General features: G+C 36.3%; 1 protein-coding gene across 1 annotated transcript in view; it reads left to right on the forward strand.

Annotated features, from left to right (window-relative positions):
- The window catches only part of ITGA1 (integrin subunit alpha 1), a 70,868-nt gene that overhangs the window by 12,201 nt on the left and 43,220 nt on the right, over positions 1-15,447 (forward strand). The gene's annotated exons all lie outside the window — the stretch shown is intronic.

The following is a 15,447-nucleotide window of genomic DNA, read 5'->3' on the forward strand; positions in this document are numbered from 1 at the left end:
CTGTTGATTCTACAAAGGAACTAAGAAATCAATTTTTAAAATATGAAACAGCAATTATAAATCTGCAATTAGGAATCCTTGTTTATAACCTAAAATCAGAATCCCTACAGGAGGTAAAAAAAAAAAAAAAAAGAAGGAATGACTTCAGAGAAATACTTATGTGTTTTTTAGATAGGCAGAATTTAAGACTTGATTTTTTTTTTCTCGCATCGGTTGCTTTAATCTGAAGATTTCTCAGTTCTGACTTGATATAGCAGATAATGGGGAGAGAGTGGTGACAGGGCATTGCAGTAAATAATTTTCCGGTATCTGTCTTTCAAATTGCTTTTAGGGTTCATTCAGATTTTGTATGGGTAAGAAATATTTTGATGTTTCATTATTCTGCAAATTTAGGGTTAAGAAAATGCCTAACCATTTGGTTTTGTGATAATTATGATTCTTAATTCAGGCTCTGACAGAGATTGAGCCTGGTCTTTTTCAGCAGTGGAAAGAGTAAACACAGGCTGTGAAGCCTCTTGTGTGGCATTTGCCCAAAGACTTGCTGAGTAAGTGTAATGTTTAGTCTTGCCACATATTTTATGCTTGACTCAAACAGGGCATTGACTTGGATTTGAGAGTAACTGCTTGCATGATACAGAATCTAAAGGAAAGACATGTCTTCAGCCTAACAACCAAACTGCATATCCCGTGTCAGCTTATGAACTTGACTGTGTTAGAGATGCTCTTAGCTTTCCTGTGAAAAAATTGACTCCTAAGGTGTCTTAGCCTAAAATAACATGTGAGGGAAAGGTTTCTGAAATTATAGTTGTTTTTTCTGTTGTCTGAAACTAATTCTTTCTTTTATCCCACTTGAGAGCTGTATAACAAACAGAGAGGGGAGTGGTATCAGAGCAGCCCTTCCTTCCAAGTCAGTGTCTTCTGGGAAATGCAACATGAAGCAGCAACTTTCAAGCCCTGCCAGGTTTTGTCAGTTTTTTTCTATATCAGTCTTTAATTTATTGCGCTCTTTTTGGGAAATACTGCATTCATAGCTAATGTAATTGCTGTCATGTTGCTCTAATAATTACTTAGAAGTCAAATTAGAGCTGATTATAAATCCTCTGGCAAAGCAGTTATTCTATTAGAGAATGTTAATTAGTTGAAACCAGTCCTCCTTTTTAGGAATGTACATACCAGATATGATGGGAAGTGTTTTCTCTGGTCCAAAATGGAATTTCTAGTCCAAGCCAAGCCTGGAATAGCAAAGAAAGAGTGTAGGGTTTCAAGAAGTCAAATGGAACAGAAGATACAAAGCTTAAGGCCATTTTCTCTTTCATATTAAACACTAGGCTCAGGTGCTAGCTAACACTAGCTAAAGGTGCTCCCTTTTCTGTCAGTGTCATTGGTAAGTACAGCTTCCACATTGAGCAAATGGGTATTCTTATATCTTGTCTGAGATACCTAAATCACAACTGGCTCAGGCATGATGTCTGAAGGGATGAGGGAAGCAATTTTCACATTTCTAGTCTGAATGTGAAAGGAAAATAATTGAAAAGTAGAACTGTTCTACCGAACACATTTCTATCCATAGTCTTTTCAGAAAAAAAGCCCTGAATAGTATTTCATGTTTCAAAAAGATTTTGGACCTGATGGCTACCAGCAAATCCGCTTTTGAAGATGGGCTTATTCTTTCCCATGCAGTACTTTTTGTTTGGTTAGAACAAGTACTTTTAGCACACTTTTTACTGAGAGGGTTTGTGTGTGAAGATATGTGTGTGTGTGTTTAGTAAGAGAAAAAGGCTTGTAGTTGCTTTGATAGCTGCAGGATTGGCTCAGGATGCAGCGTTGATAATAATCTTCAAGACTGGAAGATTTGTTTACTGTAGGAGGAACTTGGTAGCAAGTGATAAATTCAGGAAGTCTGACAGTTTTTAAATGCTCATGGACATTTCCTTTAATGGTTTCTGAAGCTCTGAAAGCTACAGCAGGTTTTGCTGAAGAAAATTGCCTTTTCTTTGACCTGCATTGTTCAAGTGTTTTAGATAAATTGTTTAGTTCTGGTGTGAGAGAAGCTAATTAATTGCATTTGTTTATCTTGCCCAAACAGGTACCTTAAGACCACTTCCATTTGGTAGAGAGAACTGGTGTATCCCATATATTTATTCCTCTCCTGAGTGGAAATTTCTGCTCTGAGATAGATTGTCTAAGAGAAATTAAAATGAACTTTGCAGAAACAGTGCTGGGTGAACATTGGCAGTCTGCCAGGACATCGAGTCTCCTGGGGCACTGGCTGCCCTTGCTGCAAAGCTGTATGTAGGAGCTACTGGGACAGCAGTGGTGAGAGGCAGAAAAAGAGCAGCTGTCTCCTGAGAGAGCTGTTCCAAGTTCCAGAGCTGTGAGGAAAGATGAAAAGCTGTGGTTTAATGGAAAACATGAGATGCTGTTTTGGGTATGTGACTTCTTCCCCAAAGGGAGACTCAGTGAATGTTTGAAATATCTGAACTCAGTTCTAACAACTCATGCTCGGCTGAGGGTAAGATGCCAGCTGATGTGATTAAGCTCTGTGTGTGTGTCTGGGGGAGAGGAGCTTTGAGCCTGAGACGGGCTCTAGAGATATTGAAACCTTCCTAATCCTCTCACTGTGGAGTAATTTCCGGCCACCCTGCTATTGCTGTATCTGAGGCTTGTGAAAGACTGTCTTTGTTTTCCTTTCATACCTGTCAGAAAACCACCTTTTTTTCAAAAATACTGCTTTGTGAAACAAACACCTCACTGTGTTGTGTTGGCAGTCTGTGTGATAAGCAAAGGAAAAATTTCAGACTTTAAAAAAATCTCAAACCAACAGAAGCTGATTGAAATAAACCTTACAGGCTTTTGGAGAGAGTACCTGGTGAGAAGAAAAAGAGAAAGACAGATGAAGCCATATGTAACAAGGTTTGTTGGTGGTTTTTAACAGTTTTCAGGTCATTTCAGCTGAGATAAAGACTGGTAAGTCAAATCAGTCAAATGACAGGCTTTTAAACCTTTTCTCAAGAAAGCCCTAGAAATCAGTTGTTAAAACTCTATTAGTACATAGTCAAGCATTGTGTTCTTGGTAAAATATGACTGCCTAAACTATTTCAAACTGTCTGCATTTGTTCTATCCAAGTGTAGATTTGCATGGTCCTGTTTATTGCTCTTATGAGATAAAGTATTTTGTTATGAACAAAGATAAGTGTTCAGAAAAAAATTTAATGACAACCGTGAGTTCAGCCTTTCATAATTTTGAAGACTTGTCTTTCTTTTCTAAATAGGTAATAGAAATTTATAACTGAGGTGGGTTTTTTTTTTGAAAAGAGTGTGGAAATTGTCACTGAAAAAATGCTTAGGGCTTTAGGCAGTAGTAATTTGAATTTGATCTTTTTTGCTTATTTCTAGAACATTTTTAAAACTACTGTGTTCCCTACTTCAAGCACTTTTATTTTGACATAAGGACTGGCGAGAAATAAATGTATGTTAGAGAGCAGAATGTTCCTACTACTGAAAAAATGAGAAATTGGAACAGCCTTCCAGTCAGAAAAAATCAGAGGAAAAGGTCACTTTTATATGGAATTTGTTTACCCTGAGAAATGTGATGTAGTTACCAGCAACAGATAGGAATCAATTCAGCCGTCCTGTACCCATGTTTGGAACAGAAGCAGAGCACTTGCTGGTTTTGTTTCATCAGAGCATTGTGTTGCCCTGTTTATATCTGTTCAGTTCTTAGAACATATGTTCACACTGCATCTCAGCAATCGCACCAGATTTCACCACAACACTGACCTTCTGTGAGACAGGCGTTAGCTGTCTGCGTTAATGATGCAAAAATGCTTAGATTAGGTACCTGATAAGGGCTTAATGAGTACTTTCCTTTCCATCTTTGCCAGTTAGATGTCTGCCAGGAGCTGTAAAGGCTATTAAATTTTTTTTTAGTGTTTTATTTGTAAACAGGTGTTAGACTGAAGTAATTGATAATTTAGTGTGTTTCTTAAGTGAGCAGCTATGTGTTGGTCCTCTTATCTATCAGCACAGCTTGGTAAAGTCTGTTTCTTACAAAGGCAACTGTGGTATCCAAAGAGCTGTAGACCAAAAAGAACAAAAAGACCTCAGCATCAGCACTGCTGTGCTGCCTCATAGCTGGGCAGGAAGGAAAAGCTGGAAGTGATCTGCCCGGCTCTGCTGCTGAAAGTATAGTTGACGTGCTGCTTGCATAAGACTGATGTTAAATCTATGGTAAGGTAGCACATACATGCAACAGCAGTGTTGTGAGATAAACGTTGGTGGCACAGGGTTCATTTGTACCTTTTTAGGAGGTCCTTTTTTAATTCTTGCAGATTCTGTTCCCTTTAGAAGACTGAGTCACCCTTAAATGACCCCAAAACTGATCTTAGTTTTGCAAACTTCGATTCAGTTTGAGCAATTTCCTCACTATTAAACTTCCATGATAGTTGTGTGAGGGTGATGCAGATGTTTGAAAGAAAGAGTAACCGATTCTTTATGGAACTCCTGGTATCACGAGGATACTTGCAGAATAGGCCTGGTCCAGATAGATATCTTTAAAATCATGGGTGTACTTCAGTGCTGTGGGTGGAAAATGAAAGTTATTAGTGCCAGTAATTCATGTAGAAAACTCTATCTTAAACTGCATCTAAAAAACAGGATGTTTTTCTACCTCTAGAATCCAGCTCTAATTTTTGGGGGGGAAACAAACCTTCCTTTTATAATCTCTTCATGGCTGGTCCCAAATTTCCCTGAATTGTTTACTGACGAATGAAAATGAACATATGTAGTAAAAAGACCAAAGATTACTTTTGCAGTGCTTTCAACTGGTTTATCCTTACACCAATGATACAACAAAAGAGGTGTTCATGCTCTTACTGATACTTGAGTGCCAGAGTCTTTAAAAATTAGTAGATATGGTTGGTGATGCATATTATGCTAGAGTTTTCAGTACATTGCCAGTCAGTATTGATAATATATGATGAAGTGGCTTTTGGAGAATTTATTAGCTTTTCACTTGAAGAAAAAGTACCTTGACCATAAAAATGTTACACATAAAAGAAGAATGTTAAAAGCCCATCAAATTTTACTGCAGTTTTAAAAATTGCTTTGTTTTCCAACTGCACTGTGAAATGACAATGAAATAGTCACCAATCTTGACCATACTCTATTCCAAACGTATCCCTCATAATTATTTCAGGGAATAAGTTTCTTGTTAGAGGTGCATCTTCTGTTCTTATTTCAAGAGTGGTACTGGTGGGAAGTTGGTATTTTGGTTTTGTCTTTTTTTCTCATGGTCACAGATGAACACTGTATGCCAATTCTGGCTTATTGGTATAGGAATTATTTTACAGAAAGTTCAGTTTTATCTGTTGCCTATAAATTATACTTCTCAGGTAGACTGAAGATGAGCTATTATCATATGACACATCAAGATGTGAAAGTCCTTGTGATTATCTTGGACCATAAAATGAGCTAAGCTGCAAAATACCTTTTTCAGCAGCCTTACAAATTGACCAGCACAATATCAGGTGTTCTTTTGGTCTTCTTTGACCAAATGAGTAAACTTTTTTTTTTCCTTCGGGTGCAGTGTTTTTCATAATATGTTTGGGTTTTTTTGTAGCCTTTACTAGATTAGGCAGCTATTTTTATGGTTAAGTCCATGGAAAATTTGATTTAATTATCGCTGTGGTAATTTGCAGTTCCACATTCTTATCTGCTCAGATTTCTTGATTCTAAGTGTAAACTTTGTGTTATCACAGAGCCATGTTCTTTAAATTGTCCAGTACAATAAAAGATTTCTCATCACAGTTAATTCATAGGTAGAGACAACTAAGGAAACAACTGGTTGAGGATTATCTTCTCTTTCAGCAGTGAAAAGTCATAGATTTCAAACAAGGGGAGTTCTGTATGTCTTAGTAGAAAGTTGCTACGGTGATCACCCGTGCTGGCACGTACTTGGAACAGGCTCAGGATTTTGCTATGACCAGGTCAGACCTGATCTTTGCAAACAGACAGTGCCTGCTCCCTCATGCTTATGCAGGACAGGCTGGTTTTCCCTGCGGGCATTTAAGTTCTGTGCAGTTGGGGATGAAGAGGAATTTCCATTTGACCTTGTGTGAGAGCGCTAGCATCTGGGGACCATTCATGGAGAAATTCCAGCATTTCAACAGATACGTGACTTATTTTCCATTATTGCCTGTAGCAATTTCTTATCAACTATATTCTCACTGTAGCAATTTTTTGGTTACCAACAGGAGAAAAAGAAAGAATAAATCTTGAACAATATTATTGACAGTGCATTTGATGCATCACAAAAATTAACATAGGCAATAGAAAAAAGGAATTATTCGGATGATGGTTTATATTTTCAGTCCAAGCTCCATGTTCAGGCATTTTTAAGCTTCAAAATTTTCCTTTCGCAGTAGTAGGTTTTATCCCTTACTTTCCAGTTCTTCTCTCAGAAATCTGCACATACAATTATTTAATTTTTTTTTAATTGTTTCAACTTTACTAGGGTACGTAACATAATTAAAGGTGTTTTCTGTGTTAGACTGTTGTAGTATTTCCCTTTTAAATGGAATTCAGTTTAGTGAATATTATTTTGATTTATAGTTTTTCTGGAACCTGTTAGCTTTATGTAACAAGTTTGTCTGAAGAATAAAGTAAGTCGTAGTGCTAAGAAGCACTTTAAGTTTTCAGGTTTCTGCTGTATTATGGGAATACATGCAAGCAGGGGAACAGACCTCTACTTTATGTAGCCATGACATAAGATGCTGCAGAAACATAGTGCTTTCCTCTTACTGTACTAGAAAGTGGCTCAGCTAAAAATGAACTGTTGTGTTAAGATGAAAACTATGATAGCTGTTTTATTCTGAGAAATAATAGGTAAGTTGTCTCTATACATCTTGACTATACTTTGCAAGCTGATTTTTTCTTTTAATGTACATGTCTGAGATTTAATTCTGAAGTGTGTCTCTGCCCCACTTGTCTCTGTCATTTTTATTTGGTCAAACTTTCTTCCTGCCTCAAATCACTGTATAGCAAAATTGTTTAAGACCAAAGGAAAAACTAGGTATTGGTAAGCTTCCATCTTTTCCCTTCCATTGTACTCCAAAAGAAATTGTATCACTGCCAAATTGATATTGATGCATTTTATAGAGACAGTCTATGTTTTTGTTGTACTATGTAAAAATTGGCTTCGATTTGGTGCTCTAGCTAGCTGGATGTGAAAGGATCATATCAGGGTATTTGCCTTCCTGTTGGAGGATTTCTTCTGCTCCTGAAGCTTTGAGTGATTTGGTTGAGAACAAGCCAGTGATTATGCTCAGCCCAAGGCGATGAAAGAGAGGAGTTAGTAGTCATTGTGAAGTAGAGGAATGGAAAAAGTTGTAGTAGCTGAAGACTTTGAGAAAAATTACCTGAAAATCTCCGAAAATAACTGAGGGAGGAAATGGAAGGGTAAAGGAATCAAGTCAGATAGGCAAAAAAAAAAAATTTTCTTTCATCCATATCACAAATGGAGTGATATACTTCACTCATAAGAGTGAAACTCCAACATATGTTATTGATATAAAACAGTGAATTGACAAAATTCAGTGTTAAATGTGATGGTGATTAATAAAATTTGATGGCAAAGTACACTTGACTGATAGCATAGAGAGCAGAAATAGATAAATCTGTCAGGGAGACTTTGCTGTTGTGTCATCAGGTTCAGAAAGGACTCCTTTGCTTTCTAAACTCCTCTCAGAAAGGAATCAGTCTAGGTCCAGCTAGATCATCTCCTGGTTCTAGACTTGGTCAGTGCTTATGTCCAAAGGATTGTAGATGCACAATCAATCCTCTGTAGCACTTAGCTAAGATGTCAGAGTTTAGCACACTGTTAATCACTTACTGACAATGTGCTGCTGCAAGGAGTCTTCAGAAAATTCCTCAAGGAGTAATCTTGAGAGGTCACTTCTCAGGGATGAAAGGAGCAGTCCTGGCAGGGAGATAGTTGCATGAGTTTTCAGTTAGGCATTATTTTTTTGCATCCGTTCTCAGATTATCACATTTTCCACAAAGTTTGAAAGGAATTTCTGTCCTGGGGTGTTTTATAGATAGTTGGTTTTAAATTTGATGGAGTAGACTGGTGAAGCGTAGGCTTATCAGACAGAGTGACTTGTTTGGGAGTCCTTTCTGGTGCAATGGTTCACATTCTCCTAAAGTCTATTTAGATTTTTTTATACATAAGTAACAGCACGGTGGCAATATATCTACCTTCAGAAGTGCATTGATTTACCTGCAGTGTTTAGCATTTTTTTTTCAGTTTTGGCAGTTTGTTTTTCAAAGATAGCTTGCAAGTTGCTAAGGAAAAAAAAACAAGTACAAAATATGGATGCAAAAGAAATTTAAAAGTAGACAATGTCATTTTCAATTCATATTTGAACACTGACAAGTAGTGATTTCCTCAAACCTAAGAATTCACCAGTGTTGTGAGTATTCAGGACTTTCTTTTTCCTTAGTCCCTATATTAGCATACTAAAATTGTGAAAGATGCAGGCCATGTTGCATGATGATGAAAGTCACCAGTCTCCATCTTCTCAAAATAAACCTCTGTTGAATCACAAATCACTCGTACTGTTGAACACATATTTCACTTTCTGCCTTGAAATTTCTTGAAATAATTCTACAGCCTTGCATGTGGGTTTTTTTCCTTGAGCTTCAACTCTGAAGTAAATTCTGTTTTGAAAACTCTGTATGATAAAATGCATCTCTGATTCAAAGATACACTTATAATAACCAGTTGCTAACCATAATAAAGTGGAATTATGTAAGGATGATCATATAAATTTTTTAACCAGAAAATGATATGTTGACCTTCTCAATCATTTGTGCTACCTATTGCACAAGCCAGGTATATCTTTGGATTGAATCATAGACAGAAAGTTAGAGGAACTATTGTTCAAAGTGACATGATATATATGATTTGATAAGATAGAAAAGGTATGGCAGCTATTTGCTTAAGAATGAAAAAAATACTAGTTTTGCTTCCTCCCATTAAGCAAGTGTCACAGAATTTAATTTTGTGGGAAACATGAAATGAAAAATTAAAAATATTCGTTCATTATTTCACATGATATGAAAAATAACACTCTTGATATTCAATTACCATCATACTTATTTAAAAGAAACAGTGAGGTTCATATTGGATCTACTTAGGTGGGGCTTTTTTAGGCTAAAAGCAACAAAATTGACCTGTAATACATAAAGTATGCTTGTGTGGAAAAAGCAGTGTGAAGTCAAATGAAAAATCACTGTGGAGGAAGTGGCTTTGGGACTTGGTGTTTTGTGTTTCCTGCAGCACAAGGGATACTTGACCTACCATGCTGGTTTCAAGAAGGCTACATAATGGAAAGCTTACAGAATATCAGCTAGAAAAACTGTGATTCATCATAACTGAACAAGTGGCTGTAGAAAACCAAATTAAATGTCCTATTTGACTCTTATTGATGGGTTTTATTTCAGAAAACAACATACATGTTCATTTAAGCTATGGTTTCTGCCTAGACTATGGGGATTACACATAAAGCTATATGGTAGGAATTGAAAGTTCCAGTGTGGTGCTCGTGAGGAATGGTCTTTGATAGCAAAGGAGGATGAACTTTGACGGAATACAAAAATTGTTGGGGCCTGTGTGAAGTTAAGTGTTGATGGAAGAACTACGTCCAAAAGATGGACTGGGAAAGATTGGAAACAAGATAAAACATTATTTAGGAGCTGTTTCACATCCATCAAGTTGCTAAATTTGCGAAGACTTCATACATCTGCACAAATCGAGAAGCAGACCTCATAAAGTTCTTTGTATCTGACTGGTTATTTCTCAGGGTTTTTTTCTTTCTGTTGTGAGACACTGCAAAGTGCTAAGGATTGTGGTGATAAGAGGGCCACTTTCCAAATTTTTCACAAAATAGTTTTATTGTGATTACTGCTCATTGAGTGGGAGACATATTTTTGGTCTCTGCCATTATATTTCCAAAAGTTTTGCCTGTTACATTTTGTTACTCATTTGGTACTGCATTACAAAGCATTGATTCAGTATATTTTCAGACTTGATACTGCATTATAAAGCTATTTTCCGGCACAAAATACTTAGTACAAAACCAGCAAAGAGAGCTTTATTTAATGGGTTGTACAGAGCATTTAATTGGTTTTGAAAAGCATTTGGCTACTGCATCTGGAATTACTTTCAAATATATATTTCTTGGTCTTTTGTGGTATTTATATACTTTTAATAAGAAGTGGTTTATTAATTATTCAGTCTCTTTCCAGCAAGTCAGTCTTTTGCTCTTCAAAGGTTAAAGATTAAAGAAAAAATGCCAGAGGCAAAATCATACAAAAGTTCTTTTGTAGCCCTGAAAAATAAAAGGCTCGATTTAAGCACTACTGAAAAATTTTCTGAAGTTGATTTTTTTTTATATATATATATATACAGCTTTATTTGAAATATGTTGATATTCAGCCAGGCAGAACTGAATGCAACAAGAACTCTGCCTCAGCCTCCTTGGCCTTCCACAGTAAGACCAGAGCACTGTGGCCCCTGAACTCACAGACAGCAATTGTACAATGCTGTCGTATTTTCTTCCACTTAGCATGTCAGTGGCTAAATCTCTTTTTCACAGGAAAAGGCTGTGTAATTCTGCAGTGACATTATCACAAGTGAAGCAAAAAAATAAAGTGTGTAGATTTGCTGGTCCAGCAAATAATCCACTTTCACATGTTTGAGCCATTATTTTAAAACCGGCATTTCTGTAGGTATGACTTTGTAAGTAGATGCATGTTTAATCTTCCTTGCTACCTGCCAGATGCACCCCAGCCCTGACCCAAGTGCACCGTGTCATGTTGGTGCAGCTAAATGATCCAGCTTTGAGGAAGTTTTATTTCCCGAGGCTCAGTGCTGCGTGTACTGGAGGACACAGTTTGTTCTCTGCAGCTGGCTTGATTGCAGCTAGCTGAGAGCTTGCAGCTCCGGCTTGCAGGTGCCAACACACAGTGGTATCAATTTCCTCAAGTGAAAGAGTTTTCAAACTGCAGAGTACGATACTGTTTGTTACCATTTTTAAAATAAGCTTTTGTGGGAGGCCACAGCAATGCTTCTCTCAGTCAGTCACATTTACCAGCACCCCACTTGCATCCTTTCATGCTGATTTGTTTCATAGGTTTTCTAAGATGATGAGGCAGGTAGTCTTTGCAACATCAATGTAAAATACTTTTGAAGGCAGTCACTGTCTTACAATTAGGACATCTTTTCTAATAACACCTAGCTTTCAGTACATTGTGATCACATGTACAGTTCCCTGTTGCTGTATTGCACACCTGTTCAGTTTGCAAGTTTTTAAAATGTCTTTACAACACCACTGATTGTAGTACGTGCTGTACAAACAGTAAGGCAATTTTTCTTTTCATTTATTTCCAAAGATATCTAAAGATACGAGAAATCCATAAAACATTTTAACCTTATTTTAGTCTTCAGCTTAAATTTCTGCAGTCTCTTATATTCTGAGATGGAGACAGTCTTATTTTTTTAGCTTTTTTTTTTAAATTTCCCAGTGTTTTCCAATTGTGCATACTTATGAAAAACATTTCTATTTGTTTAGGTGTGCTCCTTGTTGCACCTAGAGCTGCTTTGTTTCAGTCTCCTGCAAAATGCAGATGAATTGATAAAAACATCTGAAGTGCTATTGCAGTAAGTGTGAAGTGATACAAAAAATAACTTTAACCACATGCTGGCAGGGAGAAGTAGTGCACAGCCAATGTGCTAGGCTTGTCCAATGCTAAGTGTAAATTCATCCTTTCCTGTTTTGTAAAGAAAACATTTGTATTTCTTAGGATAATCTCTATTTATAAAGGATGCAGTTCATATTTGCTACAGATACACAGTTAAAATACCCTAACTAAATTTATTCTCTTCTCTTGTCTAAGCTGGTCTTCATGATGCCCTTTATTGTGGGTGTTTTGTGGTGATCTACTTTTCATCAGTGAAGAACCAGGTGTTAGGCTTTGTTCTATAGTTTGGCTGGTGTTTATATCCATCTTTTTAGGAAAATAAGGGTAGGGTGCCAGTTCTGTAAGGTTAGAGTGGCCAGCCAGACAATATGCTTGTGAACAAGTCCCAGAAAAATCTGGTTTTGCTTGGTTTGGAGGCAGAGTAACTATCCAGGCAGCACAAACGTTTAGTTAAAAGAACTCATTAAATAAAACAGAAAAGAATTTATTAGTGGCTACTGGACAAGTATGAGCTACTACTCCAGGTTTGTAATAGAAATAATATTTGTGTTGTCGTCTTGGTGACTGAGTGTTAACCTTTCATGTATAGGTACAAGCTGTGCTGAGCAAAGAATGGCACACGTATCAGCTCATGTTCCGCTCAGTGTAAATCAGTAGTGAGAGGAACATTGTCCCAGGTTTTCTGCAGTGCCTTGTTTCTTGTTGAATATGAAGATGAAACTGGAACTTCAGTTTTAACCTTTGAGAAACTTTTATACTTTGCATTTCTGTATTGTGTCAGTCAATTTTGGTCTGTTTGCAGTCATTTGGTTAACTAACACAACATTAAATAGTTGAAAATCTTAATTTACCTACATTATTTTTGATTAAGTCGAATACTATGTACCTTATGAAAATATTTTTTTCTTCTTAATTCCCATAATTCTGAAGAGAATCCTCTACAGCTTCCCTGTAGCTCTCCTTTTTCCAGTGCTTCTGCCAATATTCTTCTTAATTCATACACAAGTTAGCTAGAAACAGTAGGGAATGCATGCCACCTTACACAGAAACTGGAAGTTTGAAAGAGTTCAAGCTAGACATTATTAATAATATAATTTTCATAGTTACAATCAGTAATATGTTTAAATGTTCTGAATCATTAGCTCCTGTGTACAGTATTTTCTCTACTAAAAAATTAAATAAATCATGAAAGCCAAGTTTCCATAAATCAGTAGATTATTTTTAGCTAGATGTTTAATGTGGGTCACCGTAAACTCCACTTCTCCATTTACCATCTGCAGATTTGGACATCTCTTTGGCTTGTAAGATATCTTTTACAGGATCTATGGAAAATGCAGCAAGCTACCTTTAAATACATTAATTATTTGTAAGTTAATTTTACACAAGCTTATCATGACCCTTACTTTAATGCAAAAACATTATGCTCGTAATATTTCAAAGCACGTAGAACACAGAGAGGGCCATGTAGTACATTTTCATATTAAAATATGCCAAACAGTTTGTGTATGAAGTCAAACTTCAAAGCGTCTGACTTCTGGCTAAGATAGAAGGGGAAGATGAGAGAGTAAGAGCGCAGCCATACTGGATCCAAACAAGATCCTGTTTTGTCCAGTATCATGTCTGCAGGAGTACATGTAAGCTGATAGCTACAGTCAAAAAGTAACCATGCAATCATATGTTACATTCCTCTTCTAGTTTCCAAGTATCTCCAACTAAAGGGATTTCCCAAACCAGATGTGCATTCTGTGTGGGTTGTAAACTACAGTAGTTTTGTCTTCCATTGAGTTATTCAGATCCCCATTAAGCTTATTGCATTTAGCCTCCAAGGCTAAACAAGGCTGCCAACAAGGTCTACAGGTTTGTTCTGCTGTGTGGAGTCACTACCTCAGTTTTATTTCTGACCAATCTGGCCTATGTAGCTTCATTTGGTTCATCTAGCTTTATTTTTTTGAAAGAAAACATTATTATTGTTGATTCTAATTTGACCTTACTCATAAGCATGAGGATTTGGGTGGTTGGTAGTAAATAGCTGGCATGTTTTACTCATCTGCATACTAGCATTCTGTATTTTCAGCTGTTATGAGGATTAGAAACACGTGCATTAAAATGGAGAGATTTGTGAATGTTGCATAACCCATTCAGGAAACTTCAAGACCATTTCCTGTAATGACTACAGAGTAAAAATCCATAGTTGTCAATACTACATGTTATGAAACTGCTCATATATCAGCAGATGATATAATGATGGTGGAGGATATCATGGTGAAGTGAACAGAGTGCAGGCTGCACTTGTAACCTTTGGCTGCTTCAGGAGAAATCAAATTCCAAAGGGCTGGAATTTGTGGCCTTCGGTATTTCATATAATGATATGTGTTGAACATCATCATAAGGTGAGAAAGGGGAAGAGCATGTCTCTAAAGATCTCTAGAAGGATGTTCTGTCCTTCTTAAAGTGAACAGACCCTCTGGAGATCATTAAGAGAGAAGTTGACATGGGTATATTTTGCTTCTACATTTCTTCTTGGACTAAATAAGGAACGTAGTTACTTTAGCAGGTGACTCATTAGTACTGTTTCATTGTCTAGAAGGTAGATTGTGAGTGTAAATGACACAGTTGCAATCCCTTATATGGTTTGAAAAGTAATAATAGCAATTGGTTTTACTCTTTTAGTAGTGAATTTCAGCTTTTACTGAAACTTAACAAAAGAAGATTTGAACTAATGATAACTTGATTGAATTCCTAAAAACTGGGTTTGTTCATTTTAATTATACTTGAATGACTGAGAATAGGGGAGGAAAATGCCTATTGCACATAAGCAGGCATAGCAGAATTTCTTTAAGCATAAATGTTTAAGGGAGACAAAATTATTTTCAAACTAATTATTTCCTGTCAGGCTGTCAATGATTAATTTTTCTTATCATTTGCAGTGAATGTTTTCTGAAGAACTAATCTCTGGTTTAGTTTTTTTTTTTTTACTTCTTTATATTTCCTGACTCTGACTGGAGGAAGAAAAACTAAAATAACACAAATTAAACTTTTCCTTTTTTTGCTGTCCAGCGAAACTGGAAATACTTACTAAATGACAAATGGTCTTCTGTGATAATTTTACTGTATTAAGCAGGAAATAAGATGCTGAGAGAGACAGATTAGCATTGACCACTTGGGAGGTTAATTATAGAAACAAACCGTCCATGAGAATTTTGTCAACTCAATGGTGAATAACACAGATGTGGTTTAGCAACTTTAAATTATTTGGATATTTTGACATGCAGCAAGTATTTGGTATATGGGTAATTTTATGTAACTGTTAAGTGTCAGCAAATGCTCATGAAATGCTTCTTTAAAATTAAATGAAATTTGTGTATATTTGTGGTTTTAAGCAGCCTTAATGTTCTACAAATTCACCTATTTTTTGACTCTTGTGAATTAAATATACAGCTCTGCAGCAGCAGAGTCAGTGGTTACTTTTGAAACTGATTTACAGGACAAAGATGCAAGAGAGCACTGCAAGAAATAGTAAATACAGAAAAGATAAATAGCCTTATTTTTATGTACAAATAGTGGGTTTTGCTTCTTAATGAGTCTTGCAATTATAGGTATCACTTCAAGCTGGATTTTTACCCTATATCTCAAATTTTTCTGAAACTTGTTGTACAGTCAAACTTTTGCAGTATTTTCCTTGGT

The sequence above is a fragment of the Pyrgilauda ruficollis genome, unplaced genomic scaffold (assembly GCF_017590135.1).
Source record: "Pyrgilauda ruficollis isolate IOZ18807 unplaced genomic scaffold, ASM1759013v1 scaffold92, whole genome shotgun sequence".
Classification (NCBI taxonomy): Eukaryota; Metazoa; Chordata; class Aves; order Passeriformes; family Passeridae; genus Pyrgilauda; species Pyrgilauda ruficollis.